The sequence below is a fragment of the Dromiciops gliroides genome, chromosome 1 (genome assembly GCF_019393635.1).
Source record: "Dromiciops gliroides isolate mDroGli1 chromosome 1, mDroGli1.pri, whole genome shotgun sequence".
Lineage (NCBI taxonomy): Eukaryota > Metazoa > Chordata > Mammalia > Microbiotheria > Microbiotheriidae > Dromiciops > Dromiciops gliroides.
The window spans coordinates 227287207-227313242 of record NC_057861.1 but is presented as its reverse complement, the minus strand read 5'-3'; the positions used below and the strand labels follow the sequence as shown (position 1 = coordinate 227313242).

General features: G+C 40.4%; 1 protein-coding gene across 1 annotated transcript in view; it reads right to left on the bottom strand.

Annotated features, from left to right (window-relative positions):
* L3MBTL4 (L3MBTL histone methyl-lysine binding protein 4) overlaps positions 1–25092 on the bottom strand; it is a 536490-nt gene extending 511398 nt beyond the window's left edge. Inside the window, exon 1 of the mRNA XM_043991609.1 lies at positions 24983–25092. The gene's annotated coding sequence lies outside the window, so the exon portion shown is untranslated. The remainder of the gene's footprint in view (positions 1–24982) is intronic.
* Positions 25093–26036: the final 944 nt, after the last annotated feature.

The following is a 26036-nucleotide window of genomic DNA, read 5'->3' as shown; positions in this document are numbered from 1 at the left end:
CTGCCCTACACCATAACAAGCTTCAAATGGATAGGCAAGCTAACTATAAAAGCTCACACAAAAAGCACTGTGTTAGACACAAGGGATACAAATAAGAAAGCAAAGACAGTTCCCGCCATGACAGTTTGGGGAGGGGAGGGAAGGGGGAGGGGAGAAAGGGTGGGCAGGGGAAAGATTGCATTAAGTTTACAGATAAGTAAATAATCTTTACAAAGTGATGAGGGCCAATAACAACTAGAGGAAATCAGGAAAGGCTTCTTGAAGGAGGTAGAATTTGAACTAAGCCTTGAAGGGAACCAGGAGTTCTAGAAATAGGAGATAAGGAGGTAAAACATTCCACAAATCCGGGACAGTCTGGACAACGGCAAGGAGATGAAAGATGGAATGGCTCAGAGTGATCAAGTTTGGCTGGAGCACCCAGTGCCCAAAAGAAAAAAATGTGTCATCAGCCTGGAAAGATAGCCTGGATCCAGGCTGTAGCATGCTTTAAATATCAAATAGCAGGGTTTAAATTTTCTCCTGCAGACAATGGCAAAGACTATTTTTAAAAAAGGAAGTAGTCAATGTTGGAAGAGCTGTGGGAAGACAGGCACATTAACACACTGTTTGGTAGAGCTGTGAATTGTACCACCTGTTCTGACAGACAATTTGGAATTCTGTGAGAAAAGTCACTAAACTATTCATACCTTTAAAAAAAAAAAAAGCTTCAGTTTCTCTTTCTCAGGCTGGGAGGGCAGGGGGCTTACTCATAGGCCCCTGATCCCACTAGTAACCAGCATGGAAGCTTTGGCCTGCTCCATTTCTGTCCTGGGCCAGTTCGCTCCTTCCTTAAGCAACCTGGTGGTCACTCACTCCCAGGGAGTGCTTTACTCATCAATAGTTTAGACAACTGATCAGCATAGTCCACTGCAGCTAAGAACTCCACCAACCTCAGCCTATTTCCCAGATAGTGGGGATTATAAACACTTGCTAACACGCCCAGCTAGCTATGCATAATTTTGAGGAAGAAACATATTTGTGTGTGTATGTATACACATATACACGTACACATATATATGCATATATACACATATTCATACACATATACATGTACATACACATACATTTTATATGTGTATTGTATATACATATGCATATGTATGGTATGGGCATGTGTATCCACACATGCATGTGTGTACATATATACACATAGCCACATACATATAGACATATGCATATATTAAATGTGTGTACACACATGTGCATATATACATACACATACATATCTCCCAGAGAGGTCTAAGACAGAAAAGCTAACAAAATATTCATAGCAAAGTAACTTGAAATAAAAAGTGTCACCATAGATTGAGAAATATCTCAACAAATTGTAATATATGAGTGGAATGAAATATTATTGAGGCAAATTCAGAGAAACAGAAGACTTGTATTATCAGCTAATGCAAGAAAGAAAAGCCAATATATAATACACAATGACAATTTATAGTATATTTTATATATATGTAGGGGTGAACTAAGAAATATTTAACAACCAGCTTGGGAGGGGGGAGGGCAGAATGTATATACATGACACATTTTTAAGATTAATCTGCATTATCATTTTGTCCACAACTTTTTTTTTTGGGGGGGGGGGGCGGGGAGAGCAGGGCAATGAAGTTTAAGTGACTTGCCCAGGGTCGTACAGCTAGTAAGCATCGAGTGTCTGAGGCCAAATTTGAACTCAGGTCCTTCCAGATTTGAACTCAGGTCCTTCCAGATTTGAACTCAGGCCCTCCTGAATCCAGGGCCAGTGCTTTTTATCCACTATGCCACCTAGCTGCGCCCCCCCCACACTTTTTAAAGTTTATACAATAAACAAATCATTCAAGTCGTGATATATAGCATTTCCCAATTTCCAAGGTGTAAATGCTCACACGGAAAATTTATCAATCTCCTGTTTGAACTGGCTCCAGCACAGTCCTAAATTCCATTGTATTGTTGATGCTACTTCCACAACCTCACACCTGTCCACAACTTGCTACTCCCAATTTAAACCAGTAGTTCAAGACCTCAATTCTTCTCATTACTGTTAAGAGACCACTCACTACAAGCATTATAAATGGTTTTCCTGCTTCCATTGTATCCCTTTTCCTTCACCCTGCTGCCTGAGTCATGTTTCTAATACACAGCTTTGATGTCTATGTCACTCACTCATCAAAGCAAAAATCTCCCATAGTTCCCCAGTGCTACCCAAACAAAATATAAACCGGATACTGGTATTCAAGGGCCCCCCTATAATCAATATCTCACCTACCTATCTAGGCTAAACTAACTCTACTCCCTTTCATGTAACTTACATGAAAGGCCTTGGGTTCAAATCCCATCTCTGAGGCTTAATATCTGTGTCATCTTGGGCAAGTCATTTAACCTCCTTCTGGGTTTTAAAATCCTCATCTGTAAAATGAGGGGCTAGACTAGTTGGCTTCCGAAGTGAGGTCCCTTTCAGCCCTCAATTATAATCCTGATTTACAGCCTATATTTCATATCCTATTCATGCCCTAATTCTCATTTTTCCTCTCCCATTCTCTGTGCCTACCTCTTGTAAGGAATCTCCTGTATTTACAATGGTTTTCTATCCCCTACATCCTTCTCCGATCTCTCTGTTCTTCCCTTCCTTCAAGTCCCAACTCAGATAGGCATCCTCTACAATGCCTTCCCTGGACCTTTTTCTCCCAGGTAAGAGTGAGCTCTTCCTTCTAAATTTCTCATAGGACCTTACATAAACCTCCTCTCTTTCTCACATTGCTCTCTCCCTTGCATCATAATTATAAGCTCTCAGAGAGCTGGGTGAATGTTTGTATCTCTGCACATAGTAGGCACTCAACAAGTGTTGACTGATTTTAACTGAACTTTGAAAGTAAAAACTTGACAAAAAGAAGCTTCCCCAATCAAAATCTAATCACACCACCCCCAGCTGTCAGGCAAGGACAGAATAACCATATGGAGGCAAGAAGTAATCTAGGTTTCTTCATTTTCCTTTTTGACTAGTTCCTTTGACCTGACTAAATCTGAAAGAACTAAACCTATTGTAACTTAAATAGGCTTAGTCAGAGCTTTGATAAGAAAAAGGGAACAGTGCCACCTAACTGTAGAAATGGCTTTGTTTTTAAGATTTTATTTAAAATTACCTTCATGGCAACTCCCTTAATCAATTATTTCTTATTCATTTTGATTCTTATTAGAAATCAATCCTAAGATATGAGGTACTTCTTGCCAGCTTTCCAAAAGCTATCAAGAAGCTAAAAGTCCATTTTTAATCAAATTAAATCTTATTTTAAAAGTTCTAAGTTTTTTATAACAACATGAGCTAAAAAATAGCTAGCAGGGTAGAGGGCATACACTTTTCATCTTATTACTACTAAATAGAATTTAAGAAAATCTCCTCATTCCTCTATGAAGTCCTGTGGTTGCTGCAAAGCACAGAAAGAAGAAAGAACGGCAGGTTTTAGAGGGAAGGAAGCATTTCACTCATGTGAGGAATATTTTCACAATCAATGATGCCTTGTGAGGTAGTGAGTGCTACATCACTGTTAGATGTTTAAGCAGAGTGGGAATGCCCACTTATCTATCCAAGATGTTGTAGAACAGCACCGCCCCCCCCCTCAGCATTTATTAAGCACCTACTAAGTGCCAGGCATGATTCTCATTGAAATTAAATTCCTTGCCAAGTATAAATCTATTTTTTCCCATTTTACACCCAAAATGTTGTGATGATTCTACAAATTTGAGTAGGTTATCTTACGAAATATCTGAAAATATTTTTTAAATTTCCTTTTAACTAAAAGTAAATGGAAACTCAGCTTCCTAGGAAGACAGAGCACTGGCACAGGAGTTGGAAGATCTAGTCTATCCTGGTTGACTTCCCATGTATGTGAACTTGAGCAAGTCACTGACAATGTGCCTGCCTTCCCAGCAGGGTAGAATAAAGAAAGCATCCCAAAATCTTTGAAGCCACAGATGAATGTGGATAGTGTACTAATGGATAGAACAATGCTTTGAAACTATTTTTAAAAAGGTACAAAAATGTGGAGTACTAGAATAAAAAAATACAGAAAGACTCTGGACACTAAAAAGCTGCTGACCTAACCTCTTTAAGCACATTGAAATATTTCATTCTCATCAGAGTAAAAAAAAATATTTTTCCGACACTCCACAGTGGTGGCAAAAGTTTGTCCTTTAATGTGGAGTTATTTGGAGCCCAGTTAAAAAGATGGCAGTTCAATTTAGGAAGGAACTTTTTTTTGTAATTAAAGTTGTCCAAAAATGGCGTGTGGTCAGGTCTTGAACTCCTAATCACTGTTAGTGTCCAAATATAGGATGTATGGACATCTGTCAGAGATACTTTAGGTGAGATTCCTGCATGAGATGGTAGAATAAACTAGCTGACCCCACCATCCCTTCCAATTCTGAGATTCTGTGACTCATACTTTGCAAAGTCTAAAGTGCTATATAAATGCTAGTTGTCATTATTATTTGGTGTAAAAGAAATACGTGACTCTAAACTGATTTTTTTTTGTATGTGATAAACTGGTTCTCAAAGCATTTCCAAAAGAGAAGCTGTACCTTATTCATTACAAAGAAGTGGCACCCCTCAGGATGTCACAAACCTTGATTGGTTTTTCTAGGAATGACATTAAATTTGTGCTGACATCAAGGATCAACAACAAAGATATTCTCTTTCCTGCAACCTAGGATATACATTTATTGAATGTAAGGACCAGACAGAATGAAGAGAGGTAAAGCCATTCAGCAACCCTGATCTCATTAGCATGGCATTCACAAATAAGTCCAAAGGGAAGCTAGGTGGCACAGTGGATAGAATGCCAGGCCTGAAATCAGGGAAACTCTTCTTCCCAAATTCAAATTTGGCTTCACACACTTACTAGCTATATTACCCTGGGCAAGTCACTTCACCCTGTTTGCCTCAGTTTCCTCATCTGTAAGCTGGAGAAGAAAAATGGCAAACTACACCAGTATCTTTGTCAAGATAATCCCAAATTGGGGTCACAGAGTCAAACACAACCACAAGTCCACAGTCCAATGTCAACCACAATAGTAATCAAGTATTCATCAGAAAATTCAAACTTATTTCTATTAATAATTCTGAGTGTAATACCTGACACTACCAAATTAAGCACATCTTTTAACAAGATAAACTCATAAATTATCTAATATACTATCCTAATTTTATTCCTAATTTTAGATCCTAATGTTATTCAAAGTTTTAATACTAAGAAATTAACATACATATGCCAATTTAGGAGCATTCTTCACAAATAATCACCTTGTATATACTAATTTGGAAAGACAGTTTAAAAAAATACAGTGCTTTAAAGAACAGAAGTATAGGTAGGCCAAATCAAATCATGTCCAACTGGAAAACTGCCAATCTGACAGAGGGTTTTCAACTGAGAATGAAAAGAAGAAAAAAGGGAAGAAAGAATAGGGAGGCTGTTGTGGTGTAGCAGGATAAGCTTGTGGTCTGGAATCAGAGGACTTACATGCAAAACTAAAACAAGAAGAGAGTGGGCCAGGTTTGATAGATGAATAACAGCAGTGTTGAGTAATTCACAGGAAGAAATAAGAAGGGAAGGAGGGAGGGATTCTACTTCTGGTCTGAGGCTACATAAACCAATGCATAATGCATATTTCAATGGGGAAAAAAAACGAACTTGAAATTTTAAATGTTCAGTCGTTTTTTCAGTCATGTGCAACTCTTCCTGGAAAACTTGCCCTGGCAAAGATACTGGAGTGGTTTGCCATTTCCTCCTTCAGCTCATTTTACAGATAAGGAAACTGAGGTAAACAGGGTTCAGAGACTTGCCTGGGGTCAGACAGCTGGTAAGTGTCTGAAGCCAGATTAGAACTCGAAGATGAGTCTTCCTGAATCCAGGCCAGGAACTTTATCCACTGCACCACATAGCAGATAGCTCAGATATCAAAGAGGCTTTCGGCTTTCTGGGAGTAGAGTCATAGTTAGAATATGATAATGAAAGAGCACACTTTGTTTAAAATTAATTTAAAACTTATAAAAAGCCATTTGAGGTAATATTATTCATCAACAAGTTATGTATCTATGTGGAAATACAAAAAGCTGGAGCAAGGGGGACCATGGTAGAAAGCATCTGAATGTGAATAAAACTGAGAACATTGTGAGAACAGTCTTCCCCAGGCCAGGTGGAAGCCATGCATTTCAAGTTCCTAATTTAAATCACCAAATTGGCAGAAAGGGAAGGAATGGGGAGGCCACTGTGATAAGCACTGAGATTGGAGGTGGAGGACCTATGTCTGCCCTGGCCCTGATTTACTAATTGTGTTACCTTGGACAAGTCTTTTTACTGCTTACAACCAGTTTCCTCACTTATGTAAGTAGGGATCATAAAACTTGCACTACCCACCTTACGGGATTGTTGTGACTTGCAAATAAGTAATTTATATAAAACACTTTATAAACCTTGGCGACCTCCATATACTCCAGTTATCACTATCACCATTATAGTGATGGGTGGAAGGGCTGTCTTATTTATGTTAGTGTCTCTCTCTCAGCACCTGGCCCAATGCACTGCTCAGAGCAGAAGCATAATTGTTTGTTAAATAAATGGGAGACTTACCCCAAACAATCCAAACATCTGCTATTACTCTCTCACTCCACTAAGTAGAGAATCTCATAAATTCCTGGCTTGTCCTGCTGACAGTTTCATCTCTCAGAAAGTTGATAAAGTGACAAGGGAACTGCTACCCTGGACTTAAGGAAAGTGACTATGTCATCTTAAGAGTTTCTAATAGCAAAGTAAGAACATGCTGAGCATAGACAAATGGGTGAACCTCAGGCTTTAGGATGGAGACTTCAAGAATGACAGGCACAACCCTAGGTTCTGAGGCTCTAAAAAGGGCAAAGATGTAAGTCAGAAGTGACAAATTCAGTGCCCACATATCAGTGTGGCTGAACCATGTTCATTTCAATTCAATAAACATTCACCAAGTGCTTAAGCACTGGGGATACACAAAAAGGCAACAGACAGTCTCTGCTCTCAAGGAGTTTACGATCTAATAGGGGGAACAACATGCAAACACATATACACAAAGCAAGCTATATACAGGATAAGTAGGAAATAATTAAAAGGAAAGCATTGAAATTAAGAATTAATTAACTGGAATTAATTAAGGCTCCCTGGAGAAGGTGGGATTTTAGTTGGGACTTAAAAGGAAGTCAGGGAAATAATTAAAATGTAATTGGGCAATATTTAACAAAATAAATAAAAAGACAATAAAACACATAATAGTAATAGGTGGGATTCAGGGGTATGCTAGAGCCAGTTTAAACAGATTACTGTTAAATTTTCAGTGTGAGCATTTACACTTCCAAAATCAGGATCCTTATTTAGTTTAGTGCCCCCTATACCGCTATTTGAATTTGATACCACTGATTTAAGGCATATAAGAAGCTCCTAAAAAAATGAAATGATGATGATATAATTGTAAATAACAGCCAATGTGGTATGATTTATAGCTAGTCTAAGACTATAGTTGGCAAAATTATTACTAATTTGCATCAGTAAAGAGAATTTCCATAATGGGAATTCCTTATACCAATGAAATCACAAACCCAGTTTAAAAAAAAAAATCTGTAAATGAGACCAACAGAGAAAGGAGGATACAAATCTAAAGAGACCAAGGTGGCTCTGATTTTAAAATTTTAAATGATTTGGGGCAACTTGGTGGTGCAGTGGATAGAGCAGCCCTTGAGTCAGGAGGACCTGAATTCAAATTTAACCTCATTTACTAGCTGTGTGACCCTGGGCAAGTCACTTAACCCCAATTGCTTCCAAAAATAACCTAAATGATGTGTACAAAGCGCGGAAGGGTGGGGGAAACAGAGAATATATAATCATTGACAAACTAAACCATAGCATGGACAATTAAGAATAGTGTCTCTTGCAATTACGCAAGACTGCATAATTATAAGAATTAAGTTTGGCCCACAAGGAAGAGATAAACTGCCTCCCTCCCCTCTATGCAAAAAAAAAAAAAAAAGGGGGAGGGAACTATGGCCACTTAACTGTCTGCCTCAGTTTCCTCATTTATATGGTGAAGATAATGATAGCACCTATGTCCCAGGGTTATGAGGATAAAATGAGAAAATATTTGTAAAGTGTTTTGCAAACCTTAAAGCTTTATATAAATGCTAACTATTGTTACTATTGTTATTTCTACAAGTGTGGAACATTGTTTATACTATCAGTTTCAGTTTTGGTAAACTATTTTTTTCCTCTTTTCCCCTTTTTTTGTTATATGGGGAAGATTCATTTGGCAAGGGAAGGTAGAATATACACATTTGGAAAAAATGATATAAAAACTGAATTGTTTTTAAAAGGGGGGGGTTGAAAAAAAAACAAAACAAAACAAAAATTAGGGCAGCTAGGTGGCACAGTGGATAGAGCACCAGCCCAGGAGTCAGGAGGACCTGAGTTCAAATTTGGCCTCAGACACTTGACACTTAAAGCTGTGTGACCCTGAGCAAGTCACTTAACCCCAATTACCTCACCAAAACAAAACAAAACAAAACAACAAAAGGGGGACAAACAGAAATTGAAGCTAGGAATGAGAAGGAACCGAAAAGAACCTCTTAGATATATTTGAAACAAAATGAGGACCAAGGATAGAATAATAATAGCTTGTACTGATAGAGCGCTTGCCTCTCCAAGTATCATCTCCTTTAATTCTCACAGCAAATCTAGGAGGTTGGTGCTATGATCCTCATTATTTGAGATAAGGAAACTGAGGCAGGATGCTAAATGATTTGCCCAGGGTAACACTGCTAAGCCAGTAAAAATCTGAGGATAACTCCAGGCACAGCAGCTCTATCCACTTCACTTCCTATTTCTGCATAGATAGAATTAAGCTAAAGGATATAAAATCTGAAATACTTGACGCTTATCTTTCCTCATGTGAGGAAAATGTTCTTCAGATTGATAAAAGCAGAACAAACACATTTAGAAGGAATTAAAGATCAAGAGAGCAAATCCCTCAATACTACAAATGAGACATTCCAGTCCCCTATGCCTCTTGAACAAATTTCTCAGACTACCAAAAAAACTTAGAGGATCTGTAAGTAATCTTTAAAGGACCATGGAGAAGGAGAAAGGTACCTGAAGACTGGAAACAAGTACATGTTCTGACTTTTGGGGGCAAATATAACATTCCTAAAATATTAACCAATTCAACAAACACTTGTCCAGGACCTATGTTCAGAACATGGTAATAGTTGCTACATGTGACATAAAATAAGATACCATCCGTGATCTCAAGACATTTGCTATCTAGAAGGGTTACATAACACAAACGTATAATAATGCAAAATAGAATACAAAAGGTTGATAAAGTACTCATTACACAGTACTATGCAAGGTCTAAGAAAAGGAATGCACTGCCATCCAAATCCCCCAAATCCCCATCAATACCACCTCAGGCAGGAAGCAGGGTGTTATTGAGTACCAACAAGTAAAGATCACATGTAGAATTCTCGTTTGGGAGGTAGAAGAGATATCAGAGGCCATCTAGTCCAATTACCTTATTTAACAGATGAGAAAACATAGGCCCAAGGAGCTTGAGTGATCTGCCCAAGTTCTCATAGGGAGTAATCATCAGAAAGCAGGGTATGAACCTCTGACTCTGCAGTAAGTAGTCAGTACTATTTCCTATATTCCATGATGACCAATGATTTGGGGCAATTAACTAGCCGAGAAGGAGAGGAAGCTCAGAATCTTGAAGCAAGCGTACCTGAAGTCCAAAGCAGGTGTTCACAAACACAACTAGTCCAGAAGGGCAATAAATCAGAGATTGAGTCTAAGAACAAATATTTGGTCCAAAGCTCAGCGGGACCAGATTTCAATCTGAAACAAGTTCAGGAAAATACCCATGGAAGGGGAAAAGCAGGAGCCACTAGCAAATGATAATTTACATATGAAGACTGTCAGTATCCAGAGAAAGAACTGATAAATAGATGTATAAAATGGTTTTACATACATACATTCTTATTTGTGTTTAATGGTAGCCATCTCCAGGGTAAGGAGCAGGGAGAAAACAACAAGAAATTTCCATGATATTTTTGTTGCACATTTGAAAGGAATAGCAGGTTGTGCATAGTAGATTCGCAGCTTCATGTGCAATCATCTTTTTTCATCGTACTGTTATTGAAATGCTTGTTTTATTCCATAAATTAAAAGTAAAAAAATTTTTTTTAAGAATTTGCCTGGCATTCTTTCAGGGCAATAGCATGATAACTATGGCCCCTCCTTGCTCAGCTCCCACCTCACAGCTTACAGGAAGATAAGAGAAGGCTTTGTGGAAGAGGTATCATGTGGTCTGGGTTCTCAAGGAAGGCAAATTTCACAACAGGATGAGGAGAGGAGGCATTCCAGGCATGAAGAACAGAAAAAAAAAACTGAGATGGGTAAGCACAGACTACATAAAGGGTAGCATGAAGTAAAGCTAGCAAGTCAGGGGCACCAATGACAGAGCATAGAATACAAAGCTAGAAGAAAACTTCCAGATCAGCTTGTTTAATTCTTTCAAGACTCAGTTCAGTCTTGTCTGACTCTTCATGACCCCACTGAGGGTTTTCTTGGCAAAGATACTGGAGTGGTTTCCCTTTTTCCTCTCCAGTTCAGTTTACAGATGAAGAAACTGAGGTAAACAGGGTTAAGTGACTTACCCAGGTTCACCCAGCTATTAAGCGTCTGAGGCCAGATTTGAACTCAGGAAGATGAGTCTTCTTGACTTCAGGCCCAATACTCTATCCACCATGCTACTTAAAAGGAGGGATTTTAGGTGGGGGACTATGAATGTTTTTCCTTAAAGCACAGATAGTATTATGTCACACACACCCCTACTCAATCTCCACTGGCGCCCTATCAAATACAAAATGCTCTGGGGCAGCTAGGTGGATTCAGGAGGACCTGAGTTGAAATCCTGCCTCAGACACTTAACATTTACTAGCTGTGTGACCCTGGGCAAGTCACTTAACCCCAATTGCCTCATCCCCCAAAAGAAATACAAAATGCTCTGCTTGGCATTCAAAAGCCTTCTTAACTACCACATTCCCCAGCCCTCTTTTCCAGTCTTCTTACACCTTACTCCCAGACACATTCTCTTCAATTCTGACACTGGACCTCTGATGATCCCACCAACAAGATGCTTTCTCTCAGCTCCAGACACTATCTCTGGCTGTCTCCCATGCCTGGAACAGTCTCCTTCCTCTGCTCTGGCTATTGACTTCCCTGGCTTCCTTTAAGTCTGAACTAAAATTCCCTCTTTTACAGGAAGACTTCCCTAACCCCTCAATTCTTTTTTTTTTTTTTTGCGGGGCAATGGGGGTTAAGTGACTTGCCCAGGGTCACACAGCTAGTAAGTGTCAAGTGTCTGAGGCCGGATTTGAACTCAGGTACTCCTGAATCCAGGGCCAGTGCTTTATCCGCTGCGCCACCTAGCCGCCCCCTAACCCCTCAATTCTTAATTACCTTTTATATAGCTTGCTTTGTATATACTTGTTGGCATGTTGTCTCCTTCATTAGGGCAGAGACTCTGTCTTTTTGCATCCCCAGCTTTTAGCAGTGCTTAATAAATGTCAATGATTGACTGATAGTGGAGCCAACATTTGAACCCAGGCCCTCAGCTCCAAATCCTGTAGTCTATTATGTCAGAGCCTTATATTCCAGGTTAAGAAGTTAGAATTTTATTACATAAAACAATAAGAAGATTTTGAGCAGCAATGCATCATGATAAGATGTCTATAAGGAAAATCAATCTAGCAGCTAGATGGAGAATATACTGAGTCAAGAGAATAGGAGTGAGAAAAAGTGATGAGTTTTTGGAATCATACAATCAATATTTACTAAGTACCTACTGTCTCAACATTTTCAAACTGTTGGGATCCTATAATCAATAAGTATCTACTGTTGTGACAATAGTTATGAACTGTTGGAATCATACATTCAACAAGTATTTATTAAGCACTTACTGTGTGCAAGTAGATAGCATTAAGAGTACGTCCTGGGGCAGTGGCACAGAGAACCAAAATTTGAGAGACAGAAAGAGAATTTTTGTAGGTAGAAATGAACAACTTGGTTAGACATTAGAGATGAGGAAGAAGAATCAAAGACAATAAAAGGTTTAAAATGTGGGTGAACCGTCATGCCAGTGACAGAAATAATTAAGGGGACTCTGGAGGTAAGACACTCAATGCAGTTTGGATAGGTTGAGTTTGAAGGGCCAGCTGACTTTAAGATGGAGAAATCCAGCTAACAGCTGAAAGAGAAAACACAGTTGATATTCATCTACATAGAAGTAAAAGTTGAAGACATCAGAGTAAATTAAATTGTCATGGACAGGAACTTAGAGAAAGAACAGAACAAGGTAAGGGACAGAACCCAGTAAGTTAAACCCACAAAGGAGGAAGAAAACTAGATGTGAAGGGAATGAGAGAGTGGAAGGAAAGGAAGCTGAGTTATAAGATCACTTTTTCAAGAATTCTGATGGTGAAAGAGAAGAGAAAAACTGGAAGGAGCTTGGGGGAGGTGGAGGCAGAAAACTTGCTTGTGTTTGGAGAGAATAACCAGAGACACCCAAGTAAAGAATAAACTAGTGAAGAAAAAAGAGATTGAATATGTATGAGAGGGAAAAGGAGATAATTAATGGATCAAGGCCACAGGTGAAGGGATTAGCCTTGGAAATAAAGGGGAATATAACAACCTCAACCAAAAAGGCAAGAGATTCTCAGAATCCCCGGCTTCAGTCCAAGCATAATCTCTTCCAAAAGGCCTTTCCCGCCCCTTCCCCCACAGTTGCTAATGTCTTCACTATATCCTTTTTTTAAATTTATGAAATAATACAAGCATTACCATAACATAGAATTTTTAAAAACATAATTGCACATGAAACTGCAAATCTATAATATACAACTTGCTATTCCTTTTAAATATATAATAAAGTTATCATATAACTTTTTTCTTTTCTTCATCATCTCCCCACCCCCATGTATATGTGTATAAAATCAGAGGTATATGATTTTTTTTTAAAAAATAGGTGTGGGGGCAGCTAGGTGGCGCAGTGGATAGAGCTCCTGCCCTGGAGTCAGGAGGACCTGAGTTCGGGTCCGGCCTCAGACACTTGACAATTACTAGCTGTGTGACCCTGGGCAAGTCACTTAACCCCAATTGCCTCATCCAAAAAAAAAAATAGGTGTGAATATGTGTGTATACACATACACACACCAATATGTAAATATGTGTATGTGTGTATATACATATATATACACACACACACATATATATATATTTAATGTGTGTGTGTGTGTGTAAAATCATTCTATACATATTCTATTTATCAGTTCTATCTCTGAATGCAAATAGCATCTACCTCCATGGAGCCTTTATGGTCAATTTGGGTATCTTTAATAATCAAAACAATTGAGACACTCAAAACTGTTTTTTAAACAATATCGTTGTTACTATATACAATGTTCCCGTGGTTCTGCTCATTTTGTTTTTCATTATTTCATGCAAGTCTTTCCACATTTTTCTACAGTCAATAATCTCATAATTTCTTATAGCATAGTAGTATTCCATCACAATCCCATACCACAATTTATTTAGCCATTCCCCAATTGACAGGCATTCTGGAAATTTCTAGTTCTTTGCCAACACAATGAGAACTGCTATAAATATTTTGGAACATTTATGTTCTTTTCCTTTTTCTCTAATCATCTTTGGAAACAGACCTAGTAGTATTGTGGGGTCAAAGGGTCCAGATCTGGCTCTAGATTGTTGTCCAAAATAATAACCAGGCACAGTGCACTTTACAAATAGTATCTCATTTGATTCTCATGGCAATCTTAAAGGTAAGTGCTATTATTATCCTCATTTTACAGTTGAGGAAACTGAGGCAAAAAAGTTAATTGATTTGCTTAGGGTCACAGGGAAAGTGTCTTGAGGCCAAATTTTAACTCAGACCCAGCACTCTATCCACAGCCACTTGATTTTCTAAACAAAAAGTTTTACAAGCAGGTTACAAGTGAGAAGAGTTGTCTCACAAGAGCCAAGTGCCTAAAGTATATGATTAAATGGGTATTACTGTGAAAGTAAAAAGCAGAGGGATTGATTGCCCCAAGGTAAAATCTTACCTGGGGAACTAGAATTTTAAATTATGATATTTCTCAGAAGGGGAAAAAAACTTCACGGGAATGACAGGCAGGAAGAATTTCTTTCTCCAGTGGATTAAGCAAACAAAGAGGTTAAGTGACTTGCCCTGGAGCTAGCAAAAGTCTGAGGTCTAATTTGAACTCAGGTCTTCCTGACTCCAGCGGTTAGGGGCGAAGTGGATAGAGTGCTAGGCCTGGAGCCAGGAAGGCTCATCTTCCTGAGTTCAAATCCAGCCTCAGACACTTACTAGCTGTGTGACCTGAACAACTCACTAAACCCTGTTTGTCTGTTTCTTCATCTGTAAAATGATCTGGAGAAGAAAACAGCAAACCACCTCTGCCAAGAAAACCCCAAACGGGATCTCAGAGAGTTGGACACAACTGAAAAACAACTTAACAACAAACTTCCTGACTCTGTGAGCCCAGGGCCCTAGCCGTCACTTTCACTTAAACCCATTATTTGATTATCCTTATGCACATAGACAGTGAAAAAAGGATTAGTCTCTCAGCCAATTTCCCACCCCACTACTAAGAAGAAACTAGGACAAAGCACTTTAAATACATTCTCTCATTTGATCTTGAAAACCACCAGGTGAAGCAAGCCCTTCAGAAAGACCAGGGACTGATAAGTGTTTTCCTTGACACTGGGAATTCCTGGACAAGAAAACTCCCTCTATCAAAACAGGCTAGCATCTTCTCAGCCATTTATAGTCTGAGGGAGTCACCTACAGCACTGACAGGTTGGGTGACCTACCCAGTCATTTAAGTGACTGAGGTAGGTATGTTACAGATCAGAAAAGATATTTTTTTTCTTTTTGTGGGGCAATGAGGGTTAAGTGACTTGCCCAGGGTCACACAGCTAGTAAGTGTCAAGTGTCCAAGGCCGGATTTGAACTCTGGTCCTCCTGAATCCAGGACTGGTGCTTTATCCACTGCGATACCTAGCTGCCCCCAGAAAGGAGATATTAACCCACATCTTTGAGCTAAAGAGCCAATTCTCTGTTCACTACACTACTTCTCCAGATGTAGGTGTGGCTTAGGATTTTGTTGTTTATCCTTCCTTCTGGAAGAGGACCAGTGACATCAAAAGGGTGATGTCTATACCACTGTAGAAGGAAAGGCTGTAAGTCATAAGATGACTGAAATCAAACCTAAAGCTTACATAAATAAAAACACTGCCAAGAGAATATCCTCCCAATGGGATATCTTAGTTTGCTTTTCTTAATGGAGTAAAATCACAAGTACTTAAAATCTGGTACTTTAAAATCTATCTGTCCCTACTTCATTAAGCATGGTGATAGATTTATGATTGGCTAATAATAATAACAGAGGCAGCTAGGTGGCTAAATGGATAGAGTGATGGGCCTAGAGTCAGGAAAACCTGAGTTCAAATCTAGCTGTGTAACCCTGGACAAGTCATTTAACCTGTTCAACCAAACCACTGCAGAAATGGCAAACCTCTCTAGTATCTTTGACAAGAATATTCCAGGGACAGTATGGTCCAGGGGATCATGAAGAGTAGGACACAACTGAACAACAACAGTAATAATAGTATTTATATTATATAATGCCTACTACATGCCAGCTGCCCAACCCCCTGCAATGAACATTTAAAAAATATTATCTTATTTAATCATCACAATGCACCTGGGAATGTTATTATAAGTGCTGTAATCTATGCCATTTTATAGTTGAAGAAACTGAAGCAAACAGGGTTAAGTGACTTGCCCAATGTCACATAGCAAAGTTGAACTCAGGTCTTCCTAACTCCAGGCCTAGAGCTCTATACACTGTACCACCCAGCTGCCTAAGTCTGTTTAGTCTTGGCAGGAGGTATCAAGCATAATTATTATATAAGGTGGTATCAAACTCAAATAGACATGGGGCCCACTAAGTTTTACAGAATAGCCCCTTCAAGATGCATACTGACTTAGAAGCCACATGTTAATATTAGCCATGTTTTATTTTATTTTTATCCATTATGTTAAGTATTTCCCACTTATATTCAAATTCAGTTCGGGCTGCACTTGGGAGTGTTGTGAGCTGCATGGCGCTGGCCCAGTATATGACACTTCTGAGATAAGGAACTTTCTGGCAAGGACTAAAAAACCATGTTTTTCAAAAACAGAAAATTTCTGATCACCAAGAAAAGCCTCTTAATGTGAAATACTTCACTTCTTTCATGAACTCACTATGTGGCCTTGAATAAGTTATTTTAACATTTCTGGGCTCCCATCTTCCTCCTCAGTGAAATGAAAAGGGGATGGGAATTGTATCAAGCCAAAGCCAGATAATGTCTAGTCTCTTTTAGCTCTAACATTCTGTGATTCTAAACATGGAGTAAAAATAAATCTAAATTCAATACCATCATGTTGTTTACTTTGGAAGAAAATATCAAGAAAAATAAAAACTCAAAAATAATAATATACATAAAGATCTTTGCAAATCTTTACATGCTATTATATAAATGTTAGCTCTTATTATTTAAGGGTCTCAGGCCCACAAACATGGCCAAAGTCAGGGTCAAAGTTTCCTTTGAACTAAAAAGCCTCTTGAAACATAAAAAAGAAATAACCCAACTGGAGGAAAACAACAAGCAAACACATTTCCACTAAACCATGCATTATTGACTCATTCAATCTTATGGGGAGACTAATGAATAACTACACTACACCTGCCAGGCTACCTTTATTTTTCTTCACTGGCCATAGCAAAGAGCATTGTTTATTTTGGGCGCCAAGGACTGGAATTCTTAAATAAGATTTCAGTGACATTCTCCTCGTCCTCACTCTGGTACAAAAAACAAACAAGACAAAAAACCTCAGCTCTCAAGATTGCCAGTGACTGATTGCAAGATAATGGATGGGCAGAGTCCCTCACACAAAGACAGCAACAGCTGGAAACAGACACACTTCCTTCAGTTTATACAGGATCCACAAGAGACAAGCCCGTTAACAGCTGCTGTTTTACATGGTTTACAGAATCCCACAACCTTGCTTACTGAAGTCTTTAGCAACCAGTAAAGTCTGCTCCACCGGCTTTGGCAATTAGCAGAAATCGAAGAAAGCCCCGTGTTTCCATTTAGTTCTGAGAACTTGGACAGGAGTTTCTTGCAACAGCTTTGCACAAATGGGAAACCAACCTTGTACATTAGCTTCAAACTTCCAGGCCTAATTGAAAGTTATGTCTTAAACTGCTGCCCAGAAAACACTGACAACATATTTTCTGGAAATAAAAAACACAGCTCTGAGGGGCAGAAGATGAGAGCTTTGTTCTCAACCATCTCCACATATCAGGTGTATAAAATGAGGATTTTGAAGCACAGTTAGCGTCATGAACAATTCAGGGCTAACATTTGGAAAGACTGAGGAATTTAAGGATAATAATAAGTGCCATGGGGTTATAGTATAGCTAGAGTTTTAAAGTCTACTAAACACTTTACATGTATTATTTTAATTGATGTTCACCCTAAATCTAGAATGTGGGTTAATCCCATTTCACAGATGAGGATATATATATATATATATATATATATATATACTAAGAATACAAATACAAGCTGAAAGACAGTCACTGCCCTTAATGAGATTTTATATATATATATATATATATATATATATTCATAAAAGCTGACTGCCTTGCTCTCCACTTTACAGATGAAGAAACTGGGACTTATCTGAAACTGAGGCAGTCATAGCTAATAAGTGGAATTTGAACTCAGGTCTTCCTGACTGGAATCCAACATTCTGACCACTGTGCCACCTAGCTATCTAAATTACAAAGGGTCCTTTCTAAACTCTAATCTAGCATAGTTTATAGATCTGATATGATGCTGTCTAAAGTTCCCTTTAGTTCTAAGAGTCTATAAAATATTCTATGAATTTGGTAAGTAGGTTGCATACCTATGTTTAAAAACTAACTTTTGTACATATGACAGAACAAAGTCTATTTCGGTGTATTGATAATTTACACAAAAGTAAAACAAAGCCTTCTTCAAACACATCTTAGAATATTGTATCACAAAGAACCAAATCTCATTTTTTTTTAACATCCTTCACGTCTTGCCTTTGCCTTAGGTGTTAGTTAACACCTAAACACCGTGGACATTTTCCGACTTTTCTAGTGAATATGGAACTCAGAATGAACCAAAGTTGTCCTCAATTGAATAAATAAATGCCTCATGCTATTGGCTGAGAGACCATAACAAAATTAGTTCCTAGGGGATGGGGAGGAAAATAGAAGGGGAAAGATTTAAAATAAGGAACCACTACCTATAGTATTTTTTTAATTGTTTTAAACAATCAATAATGCTAACTTCTCAAGATAGCTGGGTTTGGGTTTTTTTGGTTTTTTTGGTGAGGCAATTGGGGTTAAGTGACTTGCCCAGGGTCACACAGCTAGTAACTGTTAAATGTCTGAGGCCGGATTTCAACCCAGATCCTCCTGAATCCAGGGCTGGTGCTCTATCCACTGCACCACCTAGCTGCCCCAATAGCTGGGTTTTTTAAGGATCTGCTGTGCTTGCACTTAGAAAAACTCCATGAATATGCATAAATTCTTATATTTGCCAGAAGGTGCCACAAATGGCATTACTCTTGAGGTCTATTTGGAACTTCTAATAATCACTAAATCCACATGGAAAAGATACAAATTCTGTGTTAAAGTCAGTTGCCATGTTCCGATGTATATGTTGTTTTGGTCACATGCCCAATTGCCAATAGACTGTACTATTTGCAGATGTATTGTTTCAAATGACCATTCAAAACAATTGGAGCTATTAACTCTGACAAGAACTAAGAACAATAGTCCTGCCCCAAAACAAACCAATTCTCTCCAATCAACCCAAAGGCAGTACATGTAGCCTCTTAGGTTGTATTTGAGCCATTTAACTCATTTAACAAATCAATGATAAACTTAATATTTATATTGCCATAAGCCCCTTTTGTATATATGACAGTATTTAGTTACTACATCTCAAATGTGATTTCCCCCCCCCCCCCAGGGCTCAACTCTCTCCAGTAATAACAACAATAATGATAAGATTAGCTTTAAGGTTTATAAAGCACTTTACAAATATTAACTTCACAACAACCCTGGGAGGGATTCCCTATTTTACAGATGAAGAAAATGAGGGAAAAGTTAAGCATTCACACATCTAGTCTGCTTCTAAGGCTAGATCTGAACTCAAATCTCCCTAACTCCAGGTCTAGTGCTCTAACCACAGTTCCACCTCAGTAGTATGCAAGTTCCTTAAGACAAGGGACTGCTAAGTATCCCTCCTGCTTAAAAATTCTAGTTAAATCCCAAGGCCTTTGAACAGTGTTGCCATTAACACTGCTGAAAACTAGCTTCTTATTAAAAGTCTTCTCCCTAGATTTAACACTGTACTAACCTTAGTCACCTACCTTTCAAACTACTTCTTCACCATCACCCTTCCAGGGTGCTCTTCTTCCCGTTCCCTAATTGTGGCTATCCCCAATAGCTCATCCCCTTTTCCCAAGCACCTCCTAACTGTGAAGCCCAGCTGCAGTACATAGGAGGATAAAGAAAAAAATTGAATCCCCTCCCCAACCTACTACTTACCACCACTTTCAAGGAATCTATGGAGAGAAAAGAGCAGAACAAGATGGGGGAATAGAAAAAGGAATTTAAAAAGAGGAAAGGTCACTTCCAATTTCGGAGATTATAGAAGGCTAAACTGGAAAGGCAGCATTTGACATGAGCCTTAAAAATTGGTAGAATTCCTACAGGTAGATGTGGAAGAGAAGAGGCAAAGAGAGAGACCTTTCAGGTACAGGAAACAGTATGAACAAAGGCAAATAAAAAACTCAGGGCTCAGGCCCTTAGGCCCATCTTTTCACCTCAATTTCATATGTAGTCTTCCCCCATTAGACTATAATCTCATTAAGGGTAGTGACTGTCTTTCTTTCAGCTTGTATTTGTATTCTTAGTGCTTATTTCAGAGCGTATTTTACAAATGGACAAAGTGTGGCTCAAGGAGTTTGAAGAAATCTAGTTTGCCATAGCTAGTCTTTTTAGCACCGTAGGAGTGGGTAGATTATGAAGAATCCTGAGATATGTCATTGTGAATTGAAAATAACAACGAATTTTGAGTCAAAGGGCTTCTTCCTTGGAATCCTGGCTCGGCCACTTAAAAGTTATACAAAGTCCGAAAAGTCATTTAACCTCCCTGGGCCTCAGTTTCCCCAGTTGCAAAACAGAGGGAGCCACAGCACTAGATGACACCGAGATGCCTTCCGAGTCTAAATCTATTACCTTATTTTAAAAGGCTGGACTTTATCCCATAAACGACAGCGTGGCTTATGGATTCTGAGCAGGACACACCAACAATCAGAGTCGTGCTTCAGGAAAATTAATCTGGCAAAGGCATGTGTAGAAGAGTTTAGAGCAGTAGGGCTGGAGGCATGGCAACCAGTTAGGAGTCCACAGCAATAACCTTGTTCAGAGTTAGAGCCTAAACAGTGGCTAAAGGAATGGAAAGGAGGGGGCAGATGCCTGAGATATCGCAGACCAAATCCAATCAAAAGGACTGGGAGAGTAACTGAATGTGGGTGGAAGGGAGATGTCAGAAACAACCCCAAGGTCTCCAGCTTGAGTGACTGGGAGGAGAATGGTGTATTGTACCCCTCCAAGAAAATAGGAAACTCAGGACAAAGAAGCAATTAGAGGGAGAAGCAGGTGGGGGACGGGAGATAACAGAATTCAGTTTTGGACAAGCTGAGTTTTACATGCTTTCAACTGTAGTTGTCCAGTAGGTAGCTTGAAATAGGGATTAGAAGCTGAAGGAGAGAGTCTGGAGCTAGAGTTATATAAAATGCAAGGGAATGGCATACATAAGACCTACTTGAGAATGTAAAAAGAAAAAAGTTAGGACGTGAGTTTTGAGGAATACCTCTATTTAGCCATCAAGAGGTGGAAGAGGAGGAAAATTTCAGGAAAGGCAGTGAATTTAGACAGTAGGAAGAGAAGCAATAAATATCTGACTCCAATACCCTCTGAGGTCAGTTCTCCAGCAGGGCTGCCAAGGATTCAAACCCAAATGCAGAAAGCACAACTCAGACACGTTGGCCACATTGTTCAAATGCAAACATATGTTTGCCTAAAACACTAATTTTTGGAGAACTCACACAAGGCAAGCCCTCATAGAGAAGAAGAAATACAAGGACATTGTGAAGGTCTCTCTGAAGAACTTTAGTATCAATTGCATGACATGGGAGACAATGGTACAGGACCCCCCCCAGCGTGGTGTGCACCCATCGGAGAAGGTGCCGTACTCTATGAGCAAAGCAGAATTGGGGTAGCTCAAAGGAACGCAAGATTCAAAAATTTAGAGATATCATTTGGAGGAGACAAATGTTCATGTGGATTATTTGTACCCAATCTGTGATATCTTCCAATCTTCCAAGCTCATATTGGTCTGATCAGTACATTGATTCCAATATAGTGATATCATTTTGGTCCTCTTCGATTAAGAGGGACAGCAACCAATCGACCGATTTCAGAATCCCAAAGTCAAAGCAGTAACACAGTGAATCATTCTGAAATACTACATACAACCGTGTTGCCTGAAATTGGAACTCGCTAATTGTCACTGCTTAACTAACATTCTCAAGCTCTCGCTTGGCTTGCTAGCCAAATCAATCAAAAGCCTAATAGACAAACATCCACAATAGAACTGGATACAATCAATGTTACTTCACATTAAATATATCATAACCAAAACCCACCAGAATACCCCCAATCCCCATTTTGACATTCCCCCAAGATCAAAAGCCAAAGTACAGGGGCGGCTAGATGGCACAGTGGATAAAGCACCGGCCCTGGATTCAGGAGTACCTGAGTTCAAATCCGGCCTCAAACACTTGACACTTACTAGCTGTGTGACCCTGGGCAAGTCACTTAACCCCCATTGCCCTGGGAAAAAAAAAAAAGCCAAAGTACAACCAAGCTCATCCTTCCCATCCCAGTTTTTCTATCCCAATCCTACCACCAAGTCTCCACCTTTCTTCACTAAGCTTTGGTCCTATGAAAAAGTCCTGTTTGCACAGAAAAAAATAACTACCTTAGATAAGGTATGTATGCCTCTGTCCAAAACATTAGTGCCTTCTGTCTGTCCAAACACTCCTATAACCTCACAAATCCCACTTATCAGAAATCTTCCTCCTGCTTTAAGGATACTACGAATATGAATTTGTGAGGCATACAGAACATATCGGTACTCAAAGAGGGAGAAAGCATGTTGTTTAGTTGTTTCCAACTCTTTGTAACCTCATTTGGGGTTTTCTTTTTCTGTGTTGTTTTTGTTTTGGGGGGTTTTTTGTGGGGCAATGAGGGTTAAGTGACTTGCCCAGAGTCACACAGCTAGTAAGTGTCAAGTGTCTGAGGCTGGATTTGAACTCAGGTCCTCCTGACTCCAGGCCCAGCACTCTATCCAGTGCAGCACCTAGTTGCATATTATGAGAGTATTTGAACTGACTTCAAATCCTCAGATGCTTATTACCTACATGACCTTAGGTTGAAAACTCCTAGGCCTGGGCCTGTTTCCTCACCTGAAACATGTGGAAAGCTCTCTATGATCCTATCAACCCACTTCTAAATAGGAAGACTTCTGTGAATTAATACAGACTGAAAGAAATAAAGCCAGGAAAACAACATACAAGGTAACAACCATTTAAGTGGAATAAACCACCACAAAAAAACCTAAACGTTGTGGAACGACCAAGCTTGATCCTAGAAGTACTGAGAAAAACCTCTCCCTTCTTTGCAGGTGAGGGATTGTGGTGTTGGAATACTGCATATGCTGTCAGATATGATTAATGCTTTGGTTGGTTTTGAAGTGCTATTCTCCCTCTTTTTCTTTTTACTTTTAATAAGTTCTTTCAAGGGCTCCAACTCCATTGGGTAGGGGAGAGAGATATTCCGCAACGAAGACAATGTAAAAACAAACAATAGTGGGGAAATAATTTTTTAAAATTCATTTCGGGAGAAAAGTTGCTAAATAGACTCAAGGAAATCATATGATTAATCAAAAATAAGCCTTGTCAGTTTCAATTTGCATTTTATCCTGTTTAAATTATATTCCTTATAAAGCAGCTAGCATCTGAAAAAGAGCACAAGCTCAGAACTCTGGAAACCTGGATTCTAATCTTGGCTCTAAAACTTTAAAGACACTGTGCAAGTCACTTCTCTCTCAGCCTGTTTCCTTATCGGTAAAAGTAGAAATTTAGACTTTTGGTGAGTTAGAGCAACAAACTGGTTGGAAATTGAGCTTCTACAAACTGATCCTCGGCAAAGAATCTGACCATTATCTATGTTAAAATAAATGTGAAGATATGATCAAGGACCAAGGAGTCCTAAAAAGGACAGTACCTTTGCATTTAAATTATATGAGGCCAAGGGTAGGTCAAAACCAAACCCTTGATTATTGACTGAATGACCAGACACTGATCTCACCAAACTTTTGATTATTGACCGACTTCACCACATCTTGACCAGACACTGATTTCACCAAACTCTTGACACATATTATCATAAGAACAAGTGCTTTTCTTTTTTTTGGGGGGGGGGGTTAGAAGGAAAATGTGGGGGAATTTTTTCTTTGCCATATTTTATGAAGTGAAAGGTCAGCTTAGTCATAAAGAAAGGGGTGAGATGATCTCTAATGACAAAAAAAGGCCATGGGACTCATTGAGGGAAATTTTTCAGATATAGTAGACATTACAAGTGGTGGTTTCTGGCAAAACCTCCCGAGATATTCCTGTTTCTTCTAGAGTTGGACTTTACTTATCTCATCCTAGCCAACAATGGAAGAAGCCAAGGGTGATGGAGGAGATAACGAGTGTCCCCCTCAAAAAGGGTTTTCCCCCAAAGGAACAGAAAGTGAGAAATAATTTACAGAACATCTGTCCCTCCCGTAGGCTCAACCACCCAAAGAGGCCAAACTGAAGTTAGGGAAGAGGAGGACGACCTCGGAGTCCCTCCCGTAGACTCAACTAGCAAAGGAAGCCAAACCAAAGTTAGAAGAGGAAGAGGAGGGGGAGTCGAGGCGTGACCACAGGGTCTTCTCCGAAACTGAATGACCCCGGCCCAGCCCTAATGCCAGGAGGAGGAAGCAAAACAAAAGGCACGAGCGGCGCAAAGTACAAGGAGGATATGGTCAACCTAAGTCTGGGGAGGGTCCTCTCATGCCCCTCCCCCCGGAAAAAAGGTTGCTCCCCTCGTTTTCCCCAATACCCTACCCGCCCCGACAGGACATTGGAGCTGTATTGGCTCCTCCACACGCATGTGATCGCGGTAGCGTCAGCCTTCATCTGCCCCTGGCCCCCCCAAAGCTCCCCGTGCCCCGCGGGGAGTCAGCCACAGATGCTGCTGCCGCCGCCGCCGCCGCCGCTGTTGCGCCCCGTCCAAAGTGCAAGCAAAGTGGGGACAGCCAAGCGCCCCCGGCGTGCGTGCGGGGCGGCCACAGCACCACGTCCCGCGTCCTCCGAAAGAGAAAGAGAAAGAAAAAGAGCAAAGGGATTGGAATGAAATTAACTACTACCCCCGCCCGCCCCCCCCAGCCCTCCGGGCATGCGGAGCCACACGCCACGCACGCACCTCGCGGGGCACTCGCCTTCCTCCTCCTCCTCTTCCTCCCCGACCACCCCGGGTTCCCCCCCAGCGCCCCGGCTCTCGCACACGCGCCCTCGGGACCATCCCACATGGCTCTCTAGCTAACGTCCTCCTTACCCCCCGCAGCGCCGGGCTCCGTGACAGGCCGGGCGGGGCCGCGACCCGCGGACCAGCTGGGACTGCGCGAGCCAATGCAGCCAAACCAGAGTCCTGGGGTGGGGAAGGGGCGGAGGGGGAGGGGAGGGTGGGGAGCCGCCCCCTCGCCCGCTACTGGCGCGCATGCTCCCGCCTCCCTCTGCGGGAGGCCGAGGGAAAGCTTGCACCTGACTCCCTTCTCGCTTTCCCTTCTCCCTCTCGCAGCCCATGGCTTTTGCTGCCGCTCGTGGGTTGTCCACCGGGCAGGTGGGACGGAAAGGGGCCCCTTCTCTCAGCCCGGGGTGCTCTGCGCTCTCTCCGCGCTCCGCCTCCAACTCCGCTCGGCTGCGCTCACCCCCGGAGTGCGGTCCCGCCGCCCCTGGGCACTTTCTCCTCCGCTGACTTCTAGTCACCTTCGAGCTCTCGGGATGGGGCTCCGCTGCCCCCCACCCCCGGCCCTTCATCTCCCACCGGGGGACAGATCCCTGCCTGAGAGAGCGGAGGAAGGAAAGAGGGAAAGGGAGCGCGAGGAGAAGAGGACAAAGGACTAGGTGACTTTTAGAGTATTAGAGTTGGAAGGACCAAGAAGAGTAGGGACTGTGAGTTAAAGCAGGTGAAAGTGTCAAAAATAAGCTTTTTTTTTTCTTTTTTCTGGAGATAATGGAGACCCGCCCATGTTTGTATGAAGAGGGGAAGGGGCCAGTAGAAAAGAATATGTAGGAAGGGGAGATGATCAGTAACATAAGGCTTAAAAGAAATGGGAGGGAATACAATAATAATAGTTAACACTTATACTGAGCTTACAATATGCCAGATGCTGTGCTAAGCACTTTACAATTATTATCTCATTTGATCCTCACAACAACCTTGGGAGGTAATATTCCCATTTTATAGTTGAGGAAATCGGGACAGACACAGATTAAGTTGATAATAGCTAAAATTTATATAGCACTTTCTATGTGCCAGGCTAAGTGCTAAGTGCTTTACAATTATTATTTCATTGGATCCTCACAACCACTCTGGGAGGCAGATGCTA